At 45.0% G+C, this 26,719-nt stretch overlaps 1 long non-coding RNA gene across 1 annotated transcript in view; it reads left to right on the top strand.

The window, feature by feature from the left end:
- Positions 1-23,927, top strand: part of LOC135419436 (uncharacterized) — a 522,870-nt gene extending 498,943 nt beyond the window's left edge. Inside the window, exon 3 of the long non-coding RNA XR_010432987.1 lies at positions 23,908-23,927. This is a non-coding gene — a long non-coding RNA (uncharacterized LOC135419436). The remainder of the gene's footprint in view (positions 1-23,907) is intronic.
- The last annotated feature ends 2,792 nt before the right edge of the window (positions 23,928-26,719 follow it).

Genomic DNA, 26,719 nt, shown 5'->3' with positions numbered 1-26,719 from the left:
TCATTCAGGATGTTTTCCCTGTTTGCTGGTACATATGGAATTCGTGGAGCTCAGCTGAGCCATAATTATAAGACAACACTGAGTGGTCTAAAAGTCCCTGAGGCAAAACACCCCGAGGAGGGGAAGGATCCTCGGGGGTGGTACGTGGGGCTACAAGCAGGATAAACGGGATTAGAGGGGAAATGGAGTGGAATATTAAGAGGAAATTATTCCCAACAGCAGGATGAGCTGAACTAAAACAGTCCCCCAAAGGAAGGAATGGAAACGGTGCCATTCGATGCCTCCAAAGTCAGATTTGGCAGAGTGTTAGAAACACAGTGTGGAGAACAATTTTACATCTGCAGAGAGGTGTCAGGACATCCTAAAAAAATCCCCCTGAATCCCTGAACTTTCTAACTGCCGGGGCTTATTTGCAAGGAACATGGATAAGGTCCCCTGATCCTACTTTGAGATATCTGCACACAGCAGATCACAGTGGTTGTGCAGACTTAATTAAAACAATATAATTAAATTAAAATTTTCTTTTTTTCCTTTTCTTTTTTTTTTTTTTAGATGTAGGAAATTCCCATACACCGAGTGAGGTTAAAAAAATAAGAGTATATTTGTTCAAAGTTTCTCAAGAAATGCTTCTTCATAGAGGCCAGTGGTGTAATTAAAACTACTTAATCCAATCCCTGGAGAACTTTCCATACATATTTCCTATCCCAAGGCAGTTTGAAATATAAAGTTATTCAAAGTAAATCTGTCAAGAGGAAGCTGGAATGGTTTTCCTGATCAGATCCCAGTGGGATAAGCTGAGTGTGACTCCAACTGTGTCTGCCCCATGGCATTAAGGAAAACAGGGATGAGAAAGAGCAGATTTGGAATTGCAAGGGTTAGCAGGGAGGAGGCATCTCACACTCTGGTGAGACATCCAGGGCTTAAGGAATAGGAGAATTAAGTCTGGCCTTTCTTAAATCCCCAGTCCTGGCTTTTAATATGATCAGCCTGTTTCCTCAATTCCCTAAATCTTAGTCAGCCCCGTCACATCCTATTTCTGTGCTCGTACAGAAACGTGAGGCACAGCTAAAGCTTTACAGTCCTCTTCCTCCTGCCATTGCTGACAACTGAGATAATATTTCTTAGTGCTTCTAACAATGCAGCACTCTCTCCAATTCACTGGTTTTTGGCTGACTTCATTAGTGCCTTCCCAAAGCAGCATTTTTCTTACTGAAGTCAATAATTACATTGCCATTGTAACAGCAGGTTTGCAAGCCTTGAGACTGGGCCATGTGGGGACAAGGCTGCAAAAGCCTCAGGGTGGTGGAGTCACTGTCCTTGGAGGTATTTAAGAAGAGACTGGCTGTGGCACTCAGTGCCATGGTCTAGTAGCCAAGGTGGTGTTGGGTTAAAGGTTGGACTTGATGATCTCAGAGGTCTTTCCCAACCGAGTTGATTCTGTGATTATGTGGCTGGTGACCATCTCACCACCCCACCCTGCACGTCTAGAGCGAAATGCCTGCAACTCTTCTGCATGAACCAAGCACCAACCTCTGTAGGAGCCTGGCTTGGTGTCCCAGGGAGATGAAATTTAGCTAATCCCAAAGAGATGCCCTTTTAACTCCCCAAACAGACCAGCTACAAAGGGTCCCTAATGACAACACAAAGGGAAGAGCAGGTATGACTCTCTGTATGTCCAGACTCATCACGAGTCTCAAATTCAAATAAGACTGAGAGCAACCAAAAGCACCAGGGACAAAAAACTACAATATGAATCTCGCAAAGGAGGTGCCCTCGCCAGCAGGTACAGCCAACAGAAGCCTTGGAGCTTTTCCTGCTCAAATCAAAACTCCCACAGTGAGCCCGGGGCAAAACTTCAGTCCCAGCAAATTGTGTTACTTTTGTTCGTATTCAATATTAGGAAGTTTGGAATGTCTGAAGACCAAATCCACAGAAGTGTTTGTTTATGTGGATGAAAAATAAATGCTAAATAATGTAAATTATGTATATACCACCAATCCTTTCCAGACAAAACGAATCAGTGAGATTTGGTACTGGCTCGTATCAGACTTGCTGATGTCAACTTTGGCAATGTCTCATCCTCGCACTGGAGGACACTCCATGAAAAAAGATCTCCTCAGCTGGGGCAGAAGGATTAGGAGAAGTTATGGAGTAAAGAGAGATTTGAAAAAACCCTTGAAAATGGCTGGAGATTTGCTGCAGTGCTGTATACAAAGGAAAGCAAACACACATGGCTTCGTTACACAGCTCACTGCACTCAGCCACGGATATGCAATCCCTATTCCCTGGCCACACTCACTATCTCATCAGTGACTTCTGTCCAGGAAAGCCAATAAAATAAGGATGTGTGTTGCCAAGGTGAAGTTTTAAGACTTGCAATTTTAAATTTTCTATTAGGGATAAGGTAAGATTTATAGATGATATACTGATTTATAAATATGTTCAGACAGTAAGTATTTTTGGCTTTAGGCTGGAATCAGAAAGCTCTGTTTAAAGAAAGGTTTTTAAAGGTTTTGTGGTACATAAAATAAATCCAACTTACACTTTCAAAGATCCATCTGGCTGTATAAAAGATGATGACAGTGACAGTGGGAAAAAAATTTTTGCTTATATCTACAATGCTCCATTATTTTCTCATTAACTGGAGTTTTAAAGGGAACAATATTAGTGCCTCCAGAGGATGAGCTATATAAACAAGAGCTACAAATTTATCTGTGCATTAAAATGAATGCTATGGTAACAGGTTTGATTGCTTTGGCTGCAATTTCCAAACCTAAAGGGGTGTATTATCCTGAGATAATCTCACCCTTGGGTCCTTATATGTATTATATCTCATACCTCTAATCCTGAGAGACAGTGCCTGGATAATATTATCCCCCCTGCCTTTGTTATAGCACAACTCAAACATGCCTCTTCCAGCTTCAGATAATGCATTAGTTAAGTGATTTTATTTTGATCACTCTGAATCATTAGTTTATGTCTGGAGAGCGTGTAAAGATTGATTCCCTTGGACAGCAGGAAGAATTTTCCCAGCAGGAGCACAGTGCACGTGGTGGAGAAGGGACACTGCCATCCTTGGAGGTGTCCAGGGCTTGGAGAGGCAGAGCTGTGGCAGAGCCATCTGCTGCAAAGCTGGGCAGCCTTGGAGGCCAGTTCTGTGCCAGTGATGGTCATCAGTGCCTTGGGTACCTCACAGGTTGGACTCCAAGGTCTTGTCGAGGGAGACCTCAACAGCTCATAGAACCACAGAGCATCCTGAGCTGGAAGGGACACACAGGGATCATCAAGTCCCACTCCTGGCTCTGCACAGAGCCACACCAAAAATCCTTCCAAGTGTGTGAGAGCATTATCCAAATGCTTCTTGAAGGCTGAGTTGCAAAACACCCAACACAGTTACTCCTTTGGCCACGTCCTGGCATTCCAAGTCTTGCTGAGGTCCCTCCAAACCCACCACGGCACAGGCACAGCTTTAGGCTGCTCAGGCTGCACTGTTTTTCCAACAGTGCAACTCAAGTGGAGATGGTCTTCCAACAGGCTGGGGACTGTTTTTGTTTTTAACCCTTCTTTTAAAATCCTATAGATGTAGATTTACTGGAAAGATTAGGATGGCTTTGGCCTGTCTCAATAATTTTCAGGTCCTCACAGCAATCCCACTGAAAATCCCATTGAAATCTGGCCTGCCTGTGCTGAGGGATGCTCTCTGCTTTGGCTGGTAGGTGTCTGTGGTGGACCAGTGTTTGGACATGGCACTGCTCACCAGAAGGATGAGGGGACAGGATCCAGCTCCTCGTACTGCAGACGAGGCAGTGCCTGAAAGGTTCACATCCCATTGCCCACAAAACAAAAATCTTGGAAGATGAAGGCATTCTCCATTCTCCAGGCCTGAGCCTTTCAGCAGCCAAACACCTCTTAGAAGAATCTCACATCTCACAAAAGCAGAAGGAAATCAGCATCTCAGCACATTCACCTCATGACATGAATTAGTCAACGAAGCAGCAACAGCCATTTTTCCTGCCTTTTTTTTTTTTTTTTCACTCAGCCACAGCTGTCCTCACACTGCTTATTGCAACACTATTATTCCCTATTAGTCATTCTCCTGGATGAGCTGCAACACACTGACACTGGGGAGTGATTTACAGGTGGAGATGGTGAGACCTTATTAAAAGAAAATGCTTTTCAACATCTACAACAAATCCTCAGGGTAAGCAAAGACCCCCCAAGGTCCCAGTCAGCTGCTGAATGGCTTTTATATACAGTTCCCAGGATAAATTGCTTCTGAGCATGCCTTCACTTGTCACTTCTGTTGAGATACTTTTGAATGTCATAAACTCCTACATCTTAAAGCCAGGTGTTGAAAGAATCCCTATTATTATCACTACGTTGTCAGCGACAATAACAACAGTTAATAAGTGATGATGGGGACATAAATGTCTGGTTCCTGTGTACAGCTTGTCATTTGCAGTCAAATCTAACACTGCCAGAGGAGTCTTTGGAGTGAATGCTGGAAAAAATGTCTTCTGGGAACGGGCTCCGTTAAAAAGGCATCCATGTTTAATTCCACTTAATCATTTCTAACTTAAATGTGCTCATAAAAAAATAAATCTGAGCATGTACCCGTGTGCATTAAGGATTTTTTGACTGAAAAGGCCTGTCCCAGTCTTCAGCATAGTGAGAATGGAGGCTTGAACATGCTGGTTTGGGCAGTGCTACCAAAGTCTTCCTGAGGGAGGGAATCAGCAGCTTTAACTCACGATTCAGAGCCAAACACCACAAAAAAATAGGAGGTAGTTTGTGTACGTGTTGCCTCTGCTCTGAACACAATATCACAGAATCAGCTAGGTTGGAAAAGACCTCTGAGATCATCGATATCCCATTATTCCAGTGCCTTGTTTCATTGTGGCTTATTTGTTCTCTGTTTTGTACAGGTCAAAATCAGAGACTCGCTGATATTTGCCCTAGAAAATTGTTTATAGAAGTGGGTTTTTGAACCTCTCATGGAAAAAAAAGTTAAAAATGGGCATGAAAAGGAATTGCTTATTACACTTGGGTGAGACACATCCTTGCACTTTGCCTCATCCACGTTTCTGGGCTTTCCAGGTCTTTTAAACATCTTTTGCAGGAAATCCCTTTCCCTTATACACACTGTGTATATTTTGCCTCTTACAACATATTAAACAGCCCATGTAAGAAAAGTAGATGAATTATTGATATTGTACAGGAGAGAACAGGGGGAACAGAGAGAATATTCCATGATGTGATAAAACAACCACAGGTTTCAGGAGGTGCCTGGGTAAGCAGCTCTCTAAGAAACCCGGTGGTTTGTGGCTCAGCACACGTTGAGCTGATCTCAGGTACTTTCTTGCTCACTGTGGTTACCACATCAGGATTTTCAGCCTAAACTGACACAAAAGCTTCTACAAATTATTTAAGTAGAGAAGTTCAGCTCTGTCTTTAAATGGGAACTGTAGTTCCTTCCTTGTTGTCTCCAAGAGACAGGGAGATCCAGGCTTCCCTGCTTCATTTTGATCTCTTTGAAGGATTCATTGGCTGAATTTTCAGCTTCTTCTTTTTCTTTTTTTTTTTTTTCCCCATAAATTATTCCTTTTGGCTGGGAAGGGAGTCCCTGTTTTTCCATATCAGTCTGTATTTTCCCACCTCAGCTAATTTTGCATAAACATGAGCTCATTCCTGCACAACTTGAGGGCTTTGTACCTAAATCTTGCCTCCAACTGACCACAGGTGGATTATCAAGCGAGGCACAAAGTCAAGGAAAGTAATAAATCTGTCCACTTGAAAAAAATGTTAACTGTAAGATACGGATCTTCCTCTTCCAAAATGTACCTTTTTCTGCCTTTTTAGAGTTTCTTTTCTTTTTTGGGGACCAGGGGTCAAAGCCCATTTTGTCCAACAGTGCAGCCTTTATGCTTTGTTTTGTGTCAACTTCATGTTATCAGTTCTTTTCCTTCGACTGAAGTGGAACATCAAACTGAAAATCACTCCTTCATCTATTGCAGTGTGAGTCAGGCAAAAAAAAAAGAGGCTTTACACTTTTTAGGAAATAATTGGGCAAGGCTGTAACAGGACCTCCTGAGAAAATCGTGGTAACAGGCTGTCACGGGCTTTTAGGGCAGAGAGAGGAAGATTGTTTCATGAAAGCTTTTAAACAGTTGTATCTGCAGCCTTCAGGTGAGCAAATTTCATGTGGGCAGCGAGGAATAAATCAAGCCCTTACGTAATTTTTTTTTTAGTCTGTATTGTTCCTGTCCCAAGCTCTACAGTTTTCACATATCATTCGGAGCGTTTCGAAACTCGAAGTTATTTTTATCCTCTGAGAAGTAGCTCCCACATAAATAGTTGTTGCTAATGTATTATAAACTGGGATTAGCTTAATTAGGGACTTCACAAGAAAGTAATGACTATTTAAGCCCTGAAAACAAGCTAATTATTTTGTATCACATTGTTGCTACTGCTGTCTTGGGTTCTTCTTAAGGTGACTGTTCAAAAAGATGTATGGCAGACACGCTAATTAACAGATTTCTTGTCATCATGTTACCGGTTTTTTATGATATATTAAAATTCCTCTTTTATGTAACACCTCACATATATATACATTTCTGCTCAGGTTATTTGACAGCCTGATTCAGTGCTTTTTTAAGCTTACAACACCATCAAAGTTGCTGGGAGAGCTGCACAAGATCCAACAGCGATTTTTCCCCGAGGCTCTGCTGAAAAAGCCAATATTTTCATTATTTGTGCCACAGAATTTTCATAAATTCCTTCTATTTAACTTCATCACAATCCATTTTAAACTGTTAAATAAATCCAAATTAACAAGTAGAATTTGAGAATCCTAAGCTCCCAAGAGGCAAGACCCCTTCAACAGCACCTGAAGCCCCTCTGGAGCATCCCTTCCCAATAGTCCTTATCCTGCCATTCCACCTCTGCACAGTGTTGTTGGAACTTATGTTAAATACCACAAGTCAGGAGTGGAAAGCCTGTAATTTTTCATGTTTCATATAATGCAATGAAATGTAACTTATGGCAGCTTTCTGCTCCTAATATGTTTGAAAGCATATGGAACATCCAGCATTTAATTCTTATCTCTGCTTTTCCCTTTGCTGTGTATAATAGTTGCCTTTTCTTTAAAATCACCTTTTACATTTCAGTTCCTCTGTTCTCACCTTTCATATTCAACATTTCCTCACTGCTGCAGCCTCCCATTGTCTGCACATCCCATTCCTCCAACATCTTCACGTGCACAAGGTACATCACATCCACATTCCAAGAGCTCACTGGTGTATTTGCAATTAATGACTCAATTTATCCTGACACACCAACTCTCGCAAAGTGACGACAAATGAGTCCTGATTAGACAGCTGATTTCCATAAAAGAGCACTGGAATTGAAGCAGATGAATTCTCAGCTCTGCTTTTAACTGGCACTGGCTCTGGTTCATCCTAAATTTCCCCTGGTGTTTGTTAGTCAGTGGAAATCCCTGCAGCCCTGCCTGGGAAAAACAATGAAACTGATAAATGGAGAGATACATATCACAAAGGTATATCATTTCAGTAAATACAAATATCTCTGTTTTAGACTGAGCAATGCAAGCACACGTATCCTGCTGCAAAGCAAAGGGCTAACAGCAAACGATTGTACTATTATTAGGCATCCAGGCAGTTTCTGCTGCTAGGTATTGTCAAATCCCAATTATTAAGCTTCATTAGAGAGCTGGTGCCTTTAAAAGAATCCCAGTGAATGCCCTAGATGAAGGCCCTTCAATAAGGACTCAGAGTGTTCCACCTCCACAGCATTTCCCCGCTCCGGCTTTTTTCCATCTTGAATTTCCCATGGTGTCATCTTATCTAATCATTGCCTGGTAATGCTGGCTCCATAAGAAATCTTCCATAGAAAAATGAGAGTTCATACATCTGTCTCCTGCTGCAAATGCTCATGAATAATGGCACCAGTCAGCACGAAAGCAACGAGCGGCTCCAGCTCTGCGTGAAAGGCGGGAGGCTCTGAAGGGGGAGAAATTCCAATTTTATTTTAATTCCGTATCAGAAGCATCCTCAGGACCAGATTGTCCAAAGCACTTGAAGGAATATTAAGGGGGGGGGTCACAATGAATATTATTTTTCTTCTCAGAGCAATATTTAGACAGCAGTTACACCTTCTGTGCCAGGGTGAGCACAGTGACTGCCCTTTTTTTGCACCCCTGAAGTAAATCTCTGCTCTGAGCACCCCTTGGTGAAGTTCACCCCATGTGTGTGTGCTCCACAACTCTACACACATGCATTACATTCCCATTTTCCTCTGACATTCCCATCAACTGAATGTCATTGTCATTTATTGCTGTCATAACTGGATGATTGTTAATTTTATGTTCAACATTTTGATGGTAAAGCAGATCCCAGCCTTCATTTCTATCAAGTATCATCATCAGCTTCCTCCTAAAGCCATCTCAGCCCACTGGGGAGCCCTGGCAGAACCACCTCAGCTATGGATCCTCCTGAGGTGCTGCTGCCTGATGAAACAATTAATTTTTTTAAGTCTCTTATTGACATTGTGATCCCAAGAGCATAGTATGAGTTAAATATTTGCTTATTATAATTGCACATTTCACATGCTGGAAGCAATTTCTGTATTTCATTGCTGGGGTGATATTCTGCACCGTGGAACTCTCTTTAATAAGGAATCAAATTCAATCAGACTTGAGAACTATTCATGTGAATGACTACCATTACTTGGTATCATCTGTAATGCAATAAACTGAGTGTTTGATATAATGCTGTTATATTAGGGATATGCATAACCCATTTGTTATCCATCATGTGAATCACAGAAACGCTGGGATCAAAATTAATTACATTTTAGGGTATGTCTGAATTACAGATAATTCAAAAAAAAAAAAATCAGTTTAAATATGGTCTTTGGAGAAAAAAAAAAAAAAACAGATGTGATGCTGTGATCTCTTTTGTAAAATAGCTTTTCTTAAGGAGCTATGCATGTGTCCACAACAGTTTGCTCGCTGCCTGAATGCTTTCCTTGGCAATTCTGGCTACAGGATGTTGGCCTTTCAAAGAAATATTGCATGGTATGAAAAATATTACATCAGCTTTCAAAATGGGAAACTGAAAAGAACTTAGAAAAATAAAAGCATTTCCAAGTCAAATATTTTATAAGGAGTGGTACCCATGGGAGCTTTCTTCATAAATACATAAAAGCAGCTTTTGGGGAATGCCCATAATTGCTGCATTACATATTCTTGCACTTGGCAAACTGATGCCTGCATTTGAAAATAAATCAATTTGGGCTTTTTTCAAGCAACAGGGATAGGCAGGAAATATGTTTGTGTTGGCTTGCAGTAATTACTGATGTACCTCAGGAACTTTTGGGTCTTTAATTAAAGTTCACTGAGAATGGCCTTTGTCTCCAAGCACAAGTACACCCCTAATGGGACACAAAGCAGTTCCACAGGACGTGGATCTGCCACTGAGCTCCATCTTCCTGAGGTGTATATATAGATCTATAGGGGATGTGGTGTGAGGGATCACAAGGTGAGCCAGGCACTGGAAGTGGAGCTGGAAGCTCAGCCCTGAAGGGAACATGCGGGGAGCACGTCCCAGTCTTATGGGAGGGGAAGGAATAGAAAACAAAGGAGCCACAGGGATAGAGGTCAAGTCCTGTGGCCCCAGAAGAGGAGCAGGTATAGCCTGGGCAGCACTGAAAGAGCTCCTGAATAAAGGACAGGGAGCACATCACACACAGAACAGGAGTTACTTCAAAGGAAACCCTCTCTTCTCATCACCACAAAGGGTTTCATGTGTGCAGCTGGAGCAGACCTGCCCAGAGGAGCTGTGGGAGCTGATGGGCAGGGCCTGGATCCTGGGCAGGAGGTCACCTCCAGCAGCAGCTCTGGCTGCTCCTGACCTGCCCAACTGCCCTGCCCTGCTCCCCTCTCCACACTCCAAACAGGAGCTTTGCTCCTCACAAAGCTCCCTTGGAGTGCCCTAATTCCACACAAGGAACATTCAGCTCATGAAAAGAAGTGCTAGGGTTGTATCAACCCCGACACTCAGATGTTACAACCCATATTAGTCATATATGGGCAGTATTTGGGGGTTTGTGAGCTAATCCTGGTATCTTTGAAATATCCACTGGATTTACAAAACGGTTTCTGACCAAGCTCTTTGAGTGCTCAGCGTTTTCTGCCATTAATCCTGCACATCTAAGTCCTGTAGCTCCCTTTAAACTGGTTTTCACATAGAATTTGTTGATCTTGCTGCTGTTTCTTCACTGAGTTACTTAAGCAAATTCAAAACAGAAAGAAAAATTAGTTTCCTGTTTGTATGGGCATCCTGGAAGAGTTTAAAATCCAGTGAAAGAGTTATTTTCTTTGCAATAATTCTGCCCTCCTTCTTCTAAATCTTCACAGTTTTGGTAATTGCCTTTCAGGTTGGTGTGGTCAATCCTAGTGCAGAGGCCAGGACTCTCTGATCACACGCAAGGTCCAGGTTTCCTATTAAATCTTCCAAAAATTACATTCAGGGTCACCCATTAGTGAGAATTCTGGGCTTGTTGAGAAGAAATTTTAAAAGCCACTGAAAAAAACAACTCTTGACAACTGGCATAAGCCACTGTATATTTGCTTACAGTTCTGTTTTATACATATATATGGACTTTCAAACTCATTTATTGGCTTTAGTGACATGAATAACCAAGGGCATGATTTATAATGATTTGTCATCTGGTATTAGATTATAAAAAGTTTAATTAATTTTTCATTAGCCATAGTTAACGATGGGCTTGTTAACCATCTTGAGGTGAAGCCAAGAGCTATTAGCTACATTAAGGACCAGTTTCAAGAAAATTACTCCTTTTATAATCCCCAAAATGAGTTATAATGTTATTTTCCCCTTTCAGAAAAGCATTATAAGCTGTACAGATATACTAAAATCTATACAGAAGATGGGCCTTGAGGAAAACTGATCGTGTAATAATAATTATTGATCACTTTTTGCATCAATTGAAATTAGATCAAACTCCTGGAGGATTATTCTAAAAAATAGCCTTGTGAAATTAGTTCTTGTACTTAAAAATCAACATATTGGTTTATCACATAACAAAGGACTGAAGTAGAATGGGTGATTATTTGGAGGAACTTCATTGCTGCCACTCGACTTCTGCCTGTTGTCTCAACTGTCTGGCTTCTTAAAAGAGAAATTAGGGTTTAAACTGAAAATTTAATTGAAAATATAATTTAATTGAAAAATTCATTTGTCCTACTACGTGGCCCCTGCTGGGTGGGAAGGCTGAGCATGACAGTGGCTGTTGTGTTATGATCCATGACTAAGAGAACTTGCAGAAGAATAAGAGAGATGTGTGAGTAATTAATGTGAAAAAAGGTGGAGGGAAAGAAAAATTGTCATTATTTTTCTAGCAAACCTTCTTCTGATTTTCAGATAGGGGGAATACATTAAAAAATAAAATTAAAACTTCAAAAATAAGTGTCTAAACATAGAGTGCTGCAAGATGAATAGTCTTAAAGCTTATTTTGAACAGGTGGGAGGACCAGGCCTATTGAAATCCCTGAGAAACGTGCTCGGTAACTCCAAACCCTGAGAGTTTGAACAGGAGTTTGGAAGCCTCGATTTTTAGCCTCAATTTTAGCAAATCTGCATTTGATAAAATTGTATTTAACTGCTGTAAGCAGCTACATGAGATTATTGGTGCACAGCTGTGGATCCCCCATCCCTGGAAGGTTGGATGGGGCTTGGAGCAACCTGGGATAGCGGAAGGTGTCCCTGCCCGTGGCAGGGGGGTGGAATGAGATGAGCTTTAAGGTGCCTTCCAACCCAAACCACTCTATGACACAAAGCAGATCCGCAGCAATATTTGGATGCACAAAGATCTTCCTGTTTCTCTGGATTTGTCTGGGTGGGAATGACCTAAACAAGCTCTTCCAGCTCGGAGCAGCACTCGGCAGGTGTGCCCAGCACACAGCGTGTCCCTGTCCAAGCTCATCCTGGAAAGGCAGCATTTCACTGAGAGCAAGAACAGGCACTTTAAAAGCATAAAGAGAAGTGTAAGACCCTCTAAATGTCTCGCCTGAGGCAATCTGTTTCCTTTCACAGGGTTGTTCCTGAAACAGGTCTGTGAGGACTGTTCTCAGCACTTCCCCGGCGGCGATGAGGGCACAGTTCTCACCCCAGATCCCTGCAGAGATCCCAGAAACGCTGAGGGCTGCCGTGTCTCCCACATGTCCCAGCCTCTCTGCCCTTCCCATGGGATCTCCCACCTGTCCCAGCCCCTCTGCCCTTCCCATGGGATCACGCAGCCAGCTACCCCGACCTCTGCCAACCCCACCACGAGCTCTTCTCGATGCTCAAAGCAGATCCTACACCTGTCCAGCAGTTATGTTACCACATCCCACCCCAGAACTAAGGTCAGGAGCCCCACATGAGTCCCTGCTGATGCACTGCAGGGGTAGAAGATGAGCTTGAAGCACCCTGGAGTACCAGATGTGGTGTCCCATCTATGGCAGGGCATCCTCCTGCCCCATTGCCTCCAGAAGGGTTCCTGCCAGGACACCCCATTCACCATTTGGGCAAAGCTCCTGGATCAAATCTTTGTATTCCAAAATGGAATGCTAAAATCAAGCCACAGACTAGGAGGAAGGAGGGCTTATATAAGTAAAAACAAACAAAACTATTTTTTTTCTTAATACAAACCCACTTAAACCAACTTCACTTAACTGATGTTTAGATTTGCTGCCAAAATAACCACTTTCCAATTCTACTAAAATGATTAAATATATTTGCCCATCTTTGATTTTTTGACCTAATAAAATCAATGTATATATATTTGGTCAATACAAACATGTAGTCAATCTAAATTATAAGGCACAAAGCATATGAGTGGAAAATATGTAGTTTTCTTCTCCCAGTTCTTCAGTGCAGTTACCTTTACATCCATGCAGCTGTGCAGCTGAAGAGGATGATTGGAAGGGACAGAAGTTGAGGTGCACCAGTTACCACAACCCTGAACTGTCTCATCATCTCTGTGCTTGATGTTACAGCCTTAATAACCCTCCTTTAACTCAGGACTTTGGCAGGAGTTGAGGTGTTGATAGAACTGTGCAATATCAGAGCGAAGTTTTATGAAAATTATAGGCTTTTATTCCTCCTGTTAGCAATAGAGATGTCTGCCTGTCATTTGTTAATCAGTCTTTACTGGATACTGTAACAGAAAGAAAGAAATTGCAGATTTCACAGCTAAGAGAAATAGGGGAAATGTGTAGATGGAGCCTCCTGGGTCTACACTGTGCCCTCTTGGACCTGAGAAAGGGAATGCAGGGCACATCACCTCTGCAAGAGCAACAGATCTTCACCCTCCATGGATCCCCTCAGGTCACTTCCTCCAAATTTCCTCGTGCCTCTGCACCCACAGCTCACGTGACCCAGTGAGAAGTTTTTCTGGTGCAGACAATTAAATTTCAACAACTCTGAAAAATCAGGGATCTGGCTGCTCGAAAGGGAAATTGCTGAAGTTCTGGTGAAAATCAACTCCAGCTGGTTCTAATGAAGTGCTGTTCTGTCCAACAACACTGGGCAGAAGCTGTGCCTGTGTGTCCATTCAGGGAACATAAGGATGCTACACCACAGCTCAGGACTTACTCGATTGCACAGATGTCGGACACAAACCAGCACAATATCCTCAGGGAGGGGGAAAGCATTTTATGGCCTAAAAACCACATAAAAGAGCAAAATCAGAGACAATTCCAGATGAAGATGGAGAAAATGTACACTGCTAAGCTCCCAGCCTAATGTGCTGTCTGTATATTCCCAGTTAGAGGACTAAATTTAGCATTCCTGCCAAAATGACAGGGAAGAGATTGGAAACATGTCCCCCAGTGTTGGTGCTGGCACTGTCCCTCTCACACGACCCATTAGCTGTTCTGCCCAGGGCTCGTGCCGAGGACAGACCATGGTGTTCCATGTCCAGCACTTCCCAGAACATGTCAGGCACTGAAGGATGGGAGGAAAAACCCCAACAGCAACACTAACGCTGATGTGGGAATTTGTCATGGTGACACTGATGGTACTGAGAGTCCTGCATGGTAATGATTGGTTTACAATAAAAATTACTTCAAATGCTGGATCAGAAAAAGGATGGTTCAGTCAATCAAATCTCTGTCAGCTGCAAATTAGGCTGCCCATCCCTAGGCAATGGAGAACATAATTGGCTTTGTCCATCGCTGGGTTTATTTTTATCTGTTCTGTTAAAGTCAGGCTCTTTCTCACTCACACTGGCAAAAACAGGAAAAAAGGGTTTGGTGCAGAAAGGCTTTTTCGCTCCTTACACCTGCAATAAATGGGGCAAGTAACCCTTGCATTTCTAAAATTAGCCAAGGATTCTTTGAGGGACTGCTTTCTGTCAGTGAGGTTCCCTTCCTGGGAGAAAGCAAGAACAAAGGATATTTTAGCAAATGGACTTCAGGAGCCTTAGACTGAACCCCCTCCACCCCAAGCGGCCGATGCTCCCGTTCAGTCCCCAGGGTTACACAACAGGGGCTGGGGGAGGTGGAAACCTCCTCTAATCCTGTAAGAATCACAGCAACTTTAAAACCTGCTAGAATTTGCTGGAGACAGGATGGGAATGCTCACATCCAGTGCCTCCCTTCCCGGAGACTGATCATCCCGACACCGGCAGCAGCGCGGTGCCGGCGTTCCTGAAGAATGTGGGAATGTAAGAGGTTAGGACTGAAATAACCACCACCAGACTTCACTGGGAGCACATGAGAACCTCAGAGCCATTGCTATCCATAGAGTGTCAGGGGATATTGCTTTTGCTGCAGGGAACACCTGTGCTACAGGCTGGAAGTGGAAGGATCTCCATCCCCGGCACAACATACAACCATCAGACTGTCAGGACTCTCCAGCTCTCCTTCAAACTCCTTTAGCTGCCTATAGGCTCCAAATATCCCTACCTGTTTCCCTCCCTGTGCACAAATTGTAAGACTATTCCATTCCCTGTGGCAGAGCTTTCTTAACACATTTCCCTGGCACTGCAGGGTACAGTGAAACTCCGAAAAGGAGAAAATCCACTGAAAAAATAAATATAGCTGACTAAGTAGGAGGGGGAACAATGTCTGTCATCTTAACCTGTCTGTCATCTTAACCCAGAGAATTTGCTGTTCTACTTCCTTGGCTCTGCCTTTATCCCCCTTTAATTTTAGGGCATTTGAACATCACCTGGGTACCTGGGAAATCCACTACTGTGCTAAAGGCTTGGTTAAGGAATAAGGGCATGGATGGGGAAGGTTTAACAAACCTTCATGTTGCACCAAGTACAAAAGAACTGTCTACTCATAGGATTATATTCATCAGCAAAGGCCAATAATTCAGAGTGAGAACAAACTCTATAAGGTACAAATGGCTATAAAGAATGAATAATTATTTGCTGCCCACCTACTCCTATAGGTTTATGTCCCAGTTTTACCCCCCTTTCCTTGTTGCATTTGTGCATGGAGGGCAGGAATTATGGCACTGCCTCAGCACTGCACAACCAGGGCTGCTGCAACTTGAAGTGTGAAGCAAAGGATGAAAAAAAAAGCTTAGAAGACACATAATATAATGATCAAGGCTTATGAAGAGCTAGTGAAAGGTAATTATTGCTGTCACTGTAATTATTGTTGCTGGTATTGACAGTGATGTCGATCATGATTCTTATTATTATCATTATTATTATTATTAAGTAAGTGAAAATCATACAGAGCAAGAGGTTTGCTTTCAAGATCCCTCTTTGCCCCATGTCATCCTGGGATGTCACTAACCTGGTGCCCCAATTCCATCTGAAAATAGTAGAAATAATTCTGGCACACCAAAAAAACCTCCCATCTAACCCCAACAAACACAGCATCCTGTGCTGGGGTGTCCTCCTGGGAGCTCTGTGGCTCAGGATGTTGCAGATGGGCTCGGGGTGGGTTTGAGTCATAAGACTTTCACGTGACGTTGCCTTTAGGTTGTCAGCAAAAGTCCCGCAGATTAGTGTCCCCTGAAATCTCCCTAAGCAGCTTTAATGCCTTAAAATGTGCTTGATGTGGATCACTCGGAAGACTGCACGAGACAAAACATTAATTATTAGCATAAAAACAGAATTTCCTCCTAGAATTCTGATTAACAGGCACTCCCACACTTGGGATGCGTTGTGGAGAACTTCACTCGGTTTTTAAAAGGCTGTGAAGAAAATTCAAAATGTGACCCTGCTCTAAAGTGGAAAATGAAAATCAGAAGCAAAAGGCTTTTACCTTTCTGTGTAATTGAATCCAGCTGGCCTCCTTCTACCCTACCTTGCAGTCATTTACAGATATGCAAATGGGGGGAAAAAATGGTGCCTTTTGCATCTGCATTGCACACCAGAAAATCAGACAATGCCTGTGTTTTCCCAGGTTTTCCTGCAGTTTGGCCATTCTGCTGCTTTTTTTTGGTATTTTAATCCAGTTTAACAGCAGAATATGTTTTAGTCATATATTCGAAATGAAGGAATCTGTCCCTGCCTGGACAATACTGGTGATGTCCCTTTGACAACCTGAAAACTTTAACATCTACAGGGTAATTTTGGCAGCCCCTGTCAGCACCAGGAGCAGCAGTGGGAGGCCTGTGACCCTGGGGAGAAGGTGTGGGAAGGGAGAAGAGGTTGGAAGCCCAAAAGGACACGTGGTGCCCACGGCTGTGGGCGGATGAAATGCACCCACAGCATCTCTCCCCTGTCCCTGTAATCTCTTCTTCCTTAGATATCTTGTATCAGCAGGAAAAATCAGATTTTTCAGGATGCTACAGAGGGAGGAGAGATGGGAATGAAGCCAGTTTGGTGATTGGCCCTGGTAGGACCCACGGGTTGCTCTGCAGGTCAGGAGCATCATGATTGTGGCAGTGATACAGTTCAGCACTAAAACCACTCTGGCAGGGAGTTACAAAGGGCCTCCTCTACGTTGTGTATTTAGGTTGGAAAATTTAATTCAAGTTTGAGGGACTCTTCAACAGCATTTGCGTAAGGCTGGCCCCAAAAGGCTTCAGCAGGAATGGATTCTCCCCAAACAACAGCTGCTTAAATGGCAGAAGAAAAGATTACATTTCAAACAGTGCGATTTTACAACTTAATAATACCATCTTTAAAATTTTAATAAGCGAGAAAAAAGATTTTGCACTAAAACCACATGAAGTCCCCAAGCAGTTGCTGGAACAAATACCTGTTTTAGCAGATGGGGTACACCCCTGAAACCACTTAGGTGGTTCCTTGGGATCTTTTGTGGGGAGACAGCAAATGCTGGACCTGCCTTTACGGCTTCTTTAGAAAAATAATGAAAACTCCCTGTTGAAATTAGTAACCTTGGGGAGAATTAAATTAAGAAAGGGAGCTGAATTTATTAAGCACTGAGATGGAGTTGTGGGTATGAAGAGGAATAATCACAAGTAGATTCACACACATTAGTCACTGGTTGGAAGCTTTCCTATGGAAAGTTTTTGCTTCTACAGTACCTTGCATGGAGGGAATCCTTGGCACTCCCACAGTGTAAATTATTATTATTATTAATCCTTATGTTAGACTATTTCCACATGCAGAGTAACCTCTGTGGGAAAGGCCAGAACCTTGCTGGGTGGTGAAAACAGCTGCTGTAAACTTATTTTCATTGATTTTTTTTTTTCTCTAAAAGGGTTAACACAGTAAAACATAATTAGCCTCCAATTTTCCTGGGTCAGGTGCATATTTAGCTTGAAATATGAACATCCTCTCGGCTGCACCCTTTGCAATGGCACCACATCACTTCAGTCTTCCACTTTCCCCCCTTGATATCTCTCAGCAAGGAAGGAAGGACAAATCAGACAGCACCAGCTCGGAAATAGGTTCAGAATATAACAGCTTGATTGCTGCTGACCACCCAGGGGACAGGTGTGACACTTATTTATGGGCTTGATTTTAAACCAATATCCCTTCATTTCATTTATGAGTCCATTACATGTTTTATTTTGACAGTTCCACCGTGGTGTTCCTGCAGTCTCCTGGCCATAAACTGCTCACAGTGGGATGTGGAGCTTATTATTTGGTGTGTAGGCACTGAGCACCCCACAAGCTGATGAACTATGTACAATTTATTCATTGGATTTTAAGCCTAGTTAAATCAACAGCTAAAAGGAAGCCTTGCTCACACTCCCTGGAACTGCAAACATTTAATACTATAAAAGTGGGTAGGAAATGCTGAGTATTGTTATAGATTTTACATTACATTACACTAATACCTAGGATTTTATCTATGTTCAAGAACCCCAATGCTCAGAGCTCTTTGTAAATCTACTTATATTGAGATTTTGCCTAAAATTCTGGTTTCTGGAAGGTGACTACCCAAGAAACTGGTTTTCTGGCTATCCAGCCAACTGGAGATGGAAGGATGGTACAGAGAGCTTGAAAATGAATAGAAAATAAAAACACAAGTACCTTGAAAAACTGAAGATATGCAAAATTATCCAAGGATGTAGCTTTGCAGGCACATGAGTGTTTGTGTATCCATATATATAATATATATATAAAATTTCAAGATGATGATTTCAGCCCAAAGAGTTCAGAGCCTGGATATACAATGATTAGCATACGACTTAGCCATGCATGCACTGTTGGCCTAGAAACCTTCAGTTCTTTCATGTTACAGTTTTTTATGCCATTATTTCTATTGGGATCTGGTTCTAAATCTGTTTTTTAATGGATTTTCCTACTGTCTTTAATGACTATATATATATCAAAAGGAGTACAGTATATGATCACAAACAGTTTGTCCCTCAATATGAACAATCACAGGAATGTAGGGTTTGGGGGATTCTCAGGGGATCACCTTCTCCATCTCTGAGCCACAGGAATTGTCCTCTGCCATTCCTGCCACAGAACCTCACCTGCCTTTTTACAGGCCTTTTGTGCCAGAGGCTCTGCCATCCTCTCCATCACAAACATCTTCCTAATATTTTATACTCATCTTTCTAGTTACAAATTAAAACCAATTTCTTCTTCTCTCTCTGATGCTATTTGTAGGGAACAAAGTATTCCCTTCATTTTTCAACATATTTTTCTGTAATTCAAAAGTAATATCATGTTCCCTCTACTCTTCCCTTCAGAACAATCCTAATTTACTCTTTCCTGACAGGTCTTACTTTCTAGACCTCTGATCCTCCTTGCACATGTAATGACTATCTGGATGTAGTGATCAAAAACGGCAGCTCCCACAGGTCCCTGTAAAAGAAATTTGGTGTTATATAAAATGGCAAAACCCCTCAGTATGAGAAAAACGAAAAGCAGCCATTTTTCTCTTGAACAACATTATATCAGACAAGGAAACAGGGAACTACTTCATGTAAAGTAGCCACACAACTTGATTTCTGGTGGCAATTTCCATTGCCTAAGTCAGATGTATCCCTGGCTGGTGGGAAAGATGGAGAGCAAGACTCTTCCAGACTCTTCCAGAGGTCAGCTGGGAGCTGAAGGCTGAGGAAGACACACTCAGGTACTTCAGCTCATTCTGTCTCTCACCATTTAGTAATTTTAGCACAATAAAAATTATATCTTAAGTGGATGCTAATGTGTTAATGCACTAGAAACCCAAGTGTTACGGTATGAGGTGTTAGAGGAGATCCACGAGTTCAAGACCCAAATCTCTTTTGCTGTTTTTAGAGATGTACATTAGTCCACACTTTCCATTAGAGGGACGTGAAATCAGGGTGAGTCAGCTCATCTTGAACTTCACTGCTGAGCCCATTTCACATGAAAGATCATCTCCTGTTCATAACTGTAAGACTTGTGTCAGTGGCAGCAAAAGGAAAGGAGGGCAAGACTCACAAGAGGAGAGGAAACATCGTTGTCACCATCTCCTCCAGTTCTGCCAAAATCCTTTCTGTAAGAGATTAAAATGACTGTCCATCTCTCTGCCTCTGAGCTGAATGAGGAAGTCTATCTCTGTCTTAAGTGTCTTCAAAAAGAATCAATAAAATCATAGAATGGCCTGGATTGGGAGGGACCTTAAAGATCATCTCAATCCACCCCCTGCCATGGGCAGGGACACCTTCCACTAGCCCAGGTTGCTCCAAGCCCCGTCCAACCTGGCCTTGGACACTTCCAGGGATGGGGCAGCCACAGCTTCTCTGGGCAACCTGTGCCAGGGCCTCCCCACCCTCACAGGGAAGAAATTCTTCCTAATCTAACCCTCCTCTCTGCCAATTTGAATCCATTCCCCCTTGTTCTGTCACTCCATCCCTTGTAAATAGTCTCTCTCCATCTTTCCTGTTGTCTCCCCTCAGGTGCTGGGAGGCCACAATCAGGTCACCCCGAAGCTTCTCTTCTTCAGGCTGAACAATCCCAGTTCTCTCAGCCTTTCCTTATAGGACAGGTGCTCCATCCCTCTGATCATCTTAGTGCCTCCTCTGAACCATGCAAGGAGCTTAGGAAAGGGAGAAGAGAAGGAACTGGAGAAGTAACAGCAGTAAACAGAAAATTCTGGCACCTCTGGACTGAACGGAAGTGTCACCACTGACATCACTAAAAGCAGGATCAAGACTGATTGGTTTTTAGAAACCAATTTTGAATTATGAGTTTCTCTTTCCAAACGAGCAGTAAGTGCTTCCCTTCACACAGAAGTCAGCACAGCAATAGTGCTTTCTATTACATTTTAAATTGATTGGCTTTATGGCCCAGTCCTGGGGAGTTGCCATGGCATGATCTCGGCTGGCTCATGTTTCTAATTCCGGCAACTCTAAATCCAGATGCCCTGGAAATCCACAGCACATACTGGAGGGTAATCTCCATTTTAGTGTGCACAGGCAAAATATAGGAATTGGGATATACGGAAGATTAGCACACAAGGTTAAAAGAAAACCAAAGTAGAAACTGCAGCAGAAAATGTTTAGATGTAGAGCGCGTAAGTGCAAAAATAAACCACAATGATTATTCCACAAGTGTTTCAGCTGAGAGAATTCCAGCATTATTTTTTGCATTGTCTAAGATGTTTCTTATGGGAGCAACCAAGCAATTGCCATCTGAAGGTCTGTGATGGAGAGATTCAGAAAACACAATTTCAAGTCCATGCTCTTCCTTTGTGTGCTTCATGTTCGTCCTTGTTCAGGACATCAAAACCTGCAGTTGTGCTACCAGCTGAAAACAAGTCTCTGTACTGAATAAAAAAGCTTAAAAAAGATGCAGTATGTTGTCATGAAGGGGGAAAGGAGGTTGCAGACAGGTGGAGATTGGATCCTTCTCCAAAGTTACAAGCGATAGAACAAGAAGAGACAGCATCAAGTTGTGCCAGGGCAGGTTTGGATATCATGGAAAATGTCTTCACTAAAAAGGTTGTCGAGCACTGGAATGGGTTGTTCAGGGAAGTGGTGGAATCACCATCCCCAGAGCTGTTCAGAAAAGGGGTCGATGTCCCCTTAGGGATATGGTTGAGTGCTGAACCTGGTGGTTGGACTTGATGGTCTTAGAGGTCTTTTCCAACCTAAATGATTCCATGATTCCAGGATGTGGCTGTAGGGCTGCAGAACTGCCTGTGTGAAGAGCTGCAGAAGCCCCTCTCAGTGCTGGAGGATGGCTCATGATTCCAGTTTGGTGGGAGGAGATCACCCTGAGGGCATTAATCTACCTTTGACCCACACATGGAATTCCAGCTGCTGTCAGGGGAAGCTGTGCATGCCCAACCACAGCTGTACATCATCCCAAAAAAGGCCAAAGAGGAGCTCGTATATAAGAGGAGCATGGAGATTTTCGATGCTTTGTATAATAAATATCAGCACATTTAGAAAAAAATTATGGGCTTACATACCTGAGGTGGGGAAAAAAGCTATAGCTAAGTCTGATTTACTAGAAGAAAACATCCAAAGCTGTTGAAACACTAGATAAAAAACTGATCTTGAAATGTCAGGAATCAGTGAGGATAACAGAACTGTCAATTTTGTCCTATTAAAACACCCTTTTATTTTGCCTCCTTTTCTCTTTTATTTCTAATAACAGCCCATTAAAACTGCTGCACTCACAATTTGCTGGTATTTGCTGTTCTATTTTAATACTATCTGTTAGTTCTTCCCTCCTTTCCTTTTAATATTTACACATATCATCAAATACTGGGCAAAATTTCTCTGCTTAAAAAAAAAAATCCCATGAGTGGAAACCAATTACACATAACTTGTTACTGAGGGCATGGCTGGGCTTTCTGTGCAGCTCCAGAGTCCCACTGAGTTTAAGGTAGCTGAGGACACTTTTACATTAGAAACAGCCTGTGCTAATATAATTGGGTGCATTGTTATTTCTTAACTTCATCTAAAAATAACACATCGAAATCAGCTGGACTGAGAAAAAAATCAGCTTCTATTCCATGAGTTAATAAATAACTGATAATGAAATGACTGAGAAAAATCGTGGCCAGGAGCATCAGTTTGACATAAGAAGATTCTCCAGCCTGAAGGATTCCAGCTGGAAAAGCACAGTTTAAAAGTCTTACATTTCCTCCATTTCATGTGTATTCACCAGTGCTTATGCAGTCCAAATAATCTGTGCCTGTGCTTATGTGTGTCAAATACCAGGAGGGCGTGGGGAAAAGGAGCAGCCAGTAACACCTGAAGGCCCCTCAGGGGGACCTGAGCCTTGGCCTGAGCTCTCACACTCCAAATATGACCCTCCAGGAGCCAGTGAAACCTCTACATTGACCTGAGGGGGACAGGACAACCCTCTGCATCCAATTTGGATCCCCCTGAAGGGAGGCTGAACTGTTGATACAACAGTGAGAGAGGCTGTGGTCCCTAAAACACCACTGGGATGATACCATATAGATTTAACAGAAATATTTTCTTCCAAAGAAGATCTACAGGTAAATTCCACCTGATGCTTTTATTTCTCTGTCCGTGTCTGATAAAGGAATTAAGGAACAGAGAGGGAAAAAGAAAAGTGAAGCCTCATAAACTGCTTCACTAACTGCTATTCAGAGAAGAAAAAAGAAAAGTGAAGCCTCATAAACTGCTTCACTAACTGCTACTCAGAGAAGATTCTCTATTCTGATTTTCCTCTATCAACGTATTCAAAAATGCTAAAATTTCTTCTTGAATAATTTATAATATACAAACCCAAGAATATTTGAGAAATTCCCTAAAAAAGTGCCAGGAGGGGAACCTCAATATTGAATATATTTATCTGAAGACACCAGACAAATAGAAATCTCTTGGAGACAAGAAAAGAGGTCACCAGACCAGCGAAGGAATTTTAATGGCACGGTGAGGTGTCTGCCTCGTGCAGCCTCTGCAGCTAGGAGTGTTTCTGCCCAGGACCACTCTCTGTCTGCTGGAGAGTTCCAGCACTGTATTTCCCACAGCCCAGAGCTCCGGCCTTCCCTCCTAATTCCAGGATTTCCGTGTTACTCTGTTGGGGCCCCCAAAGGCAGGATGCCCCGTGGGAAGCTGTCCCTGAGCCGTGGGCCGTGCCCTGCACCCCGGCAGGGGCACAGGAGGCATCTCTCCCCGGAGCACCGGCTGGCAGCTCTCCCAGCCCAGTGCATGTGGGTTTTGCGTCACGGATTAATCACATCCCGGCCCTGCTCCCCCTCCCACACTTGGGTTCCCACATGTTCTCCTGCCCCAGTAATAGGCAGCTGGAGGCGATTGCCTTCCCCAGGGAGCTGGGTTTGCCGGGGCTTTTAGGCAGGAATGCAGCTGGAACCCAGGCACTGGCTGTGTATAAACCCTTTCCACACTCGGATCCAGAACCTCTAAACCATTCCCTAGCTCTAAGAAAACCGAGAGAGCTGGGAAGCAGCTCCCATCTATAATAATTACAAGAGAGTTTCCCTTGCCCTTGCACTATTTATTGCTTTTGCCCTTGCTGTAGATTGCTGGAGACACAGAGACTATTAAAGCTTGGCATATTTCTTTCTGGACAGGCAGAGCAAGCTTTGGAAGAAAACTCCCTCTTTCTCTCCACCATTGCCACTTCTGTTGGAGAGGGAAGGGGCTGGTTCACACTGCAGGCTAACTGGAGCATTGAATGCCTGCTGTGCAAGGACTGCAGTGGGGGGAACGTTCGCCCCCAGTGGAAAGGGAATGCTGTGAGGATATTTCAGAAAAGTACAGTGACTGCTCAAGTATCCTTTTCTAAGTTGTGTCTCTCTCCTTTATTTTCACAAGGCTGTCAGGGAGGAAAGGTGCATTTCAGTCATGACGACTGAGGCTGGGAAGAGGCAGCCGAAGGGCACCTGCCAGCTCCCGCCCTGCTGAGATGCATATCTGCCGACTCCACAGCTCCAGGATGGGGTTTTGCAAGGAAATAGCTCGCTTGCCAATAATAATAATTATCATTAATAACCGAGTGACGTCCTAGTCTTGGTTACATCAGCTGTAGCCTTCTCTGGAGCTCCTGCCAATCTCACTCGCACCGGTCCTGTTCTCAGCAGGGTGTGTGGAGCAGCGACAGAAGGGCCGTGAGCTGCTGTGGCTGGAGGGAGATGCAGGGCATGGCCCGCGGTGACTTCTGTCTCCTGGCTGCGGGGACAAGAGGACACGGCCTGGACAAACCCTGTGAGAGCCGCCTTTGCGGCCAGCGGAGACTTCTCACCCCGCTGGAAAACTGCGGGGACGGAAAGGATGGAGGGCGAGGTGCGGAGCGATCCCCCTCCTCCGCCGGGGCATCCCGCGGGGCTGCCCCGAGTCACAGCCGGCCGGGGACGAGGGCAGGGGCGGCACAGGGGTGTCCGTGGGCCCGGGGCCGGCCCTGCCTGCGGGCGGAGGACCCGGTGGGATGTCCGTCTCTCCCCGCGGAGCCCCGCAGCGCTCGCTGATCTGCATTCCAGGGGCATCCCCCCTTTCCCAGCCCCCCTCTCCCTCCCCTCTTCCAGCCCCTTCGCACAGCCCGACGGCAGGAGCCCTGGCAAGGATAACGAGCGATATTCGGTGGCATTTGGGAAAGTTGCAAGGTCGGGGCTCCCCGTCCTATACTCCAGCCCTCCCCAGCGACCAGCACCCATGGGGAAGGGGGTCTGCCCCCCAAACACAGCGAGGTGCGGCGGGGAGCGCCCAGAGGTCGTTTTTCTGAGGTGCTGCCAAAGCCGCTGTGCGATCTTGTTAAAAGAACAAACTGTTGTGATTCCCCCTCTCGCCCTTCCTCTCCGCCTTCCCCCCCCATCCCTAAAGGGGGGTGTCAGCGCACGGCGCCTGCCGGTCCCCCATGTCGCTCCCGCGTCAGAAAATGAATGATGCAGCAATTTAATTAGGAGGGAGCGGTGCATCCATATTGCACCGGTGCAGGAGAGCTCGGGAGCCGGGGGAAAATGGTTCGTGTCCGCGGGCGCGGACGCTGCGCCCCTGCCCGCGCAGAGCGGCCCCGGGGCGGCGGGACCCCGCGGGTCCCCCGGGACCTCCCGCCCGCACCAGCAGCTTTGCCCCTCAACTTTTTGCTACCGAGCCGCGGTTCCAGTTAAGTCTCCTCCCGGCCGGGTCACCCCGGGGGGCGGGAGGGGAATTCGGGTTCAAGGCGGCAGCCGGGAATGGCGAGGGGTGCGGGATGCCCCGGGAGTTCCGCGGCTCCCGCTGTGCGCGGAGATGCGCGCAGATGTGTGCGCGGAGATGCGCGCAGATGTGTGCGCGGGGATGGGCGGGGATGCGTGTGCGTGTGCAGGGGTGCGCAGGGGTGTGCGCGGGTGCGGACAGCGGGGACGCGCGGAGCACCGCGGGGGTCGCCTCCTGCCCTGCCCGCAGCCCTTCCCTCCCGCCTGGGTGCGACCCAGGGGGGACTCGCAGCCCCCCGTCCGCGACCCCCACCCGCCTCCAGGCGCATCTCACCCACCAACTTTGACCCGCGGGAGAACCCGCGCAAAGCTCCCGCTGCGCCCCCTGCGCGGACCCTGCGCCCCCCGCGCAGCCCCGTTACCTGCCGGCGGCTCCCGGGCCGGGCGGGCACCGCTCCGTCCTCCGCGGGCGCGGCCCCTCCGCCCCCGCGCACACCCCGCGCCGGGCGGGAGGATGCGGGAGGTGCCGAGTCTCTCCCCCGAGGGGTTTGGCTTTGCGGGAAGCGGCTGGATCGTGGCGAGGCTGCGGGGCGGGAGCGGCCCCGGGACGGAAGGAAAGGCAGCAGGACCGAGAGGAGGATGAGCTGGCGGCGGGGAGAGCGGGGCGGCCGGACCGGGACCCCCGGGCTGCTCCCCGCCGCAGCCCTCCGCTGGCATTCGTAGTCAGAGCAGCTTTGATTTCCTCCAGACTTAGGCTTTTTTTTTCCTTTTTTTTCCTCCTGTATTTTTTTTTTTAGGAAGGGGGGAGTGCAAATTCTGCCCCATCCCAGCGTCTTTTCCCTCTCTGATTCTTCTTAGGCTTTTCCCTCCCCCATCTGCTCGTTTCCCACTTCCCTTCCTCTCCGCCAACCACCAGCCCCCTCCTTCTCTCTTAAAAAAAAAAAAAAAAAAAAAAAAAGAAAAAAGGCAAGGCAAAAAAAAAAAAAACCCACCCAAAAAAACTGTATAGTCAGGGCTTCCCAAATGCGCGCCCCCGACCTGGAGCCAAGCGCGCCCCCTTCATTTGTTCCCCTTCTTGAAGCTCATTTTCATGACGTGGAAAAGCCTGATCCAGGGCAACAACAGCACCACACACACACACACACACCCGCCCCGCACACACCGCACACACACACCCGCACACGGGGAGGGAGCGCAGCC

The sequence above is a fragment of the Pseudopipra pipra genome, chromosome 10 (genome assembly GCF_036250125.1).
Source record: "Pseudopipra pipra isolate bDixPip1 chromosome 10, bDixPip1.hap1, whole genome shotgun sequence".
In the NCBI taxonomy this organism is placed as follows: domain Eukaryota; kingdom Metazoa; phylum Chordata; class Aves; order Passeriformes; family Pipridae; genus Pseudopipra; species Pseudopipra pipra.
Note: the sequence above shows the minus strand (reverse complement) of the source record. Positions and strands in the feature narration are given on the sequence as shown.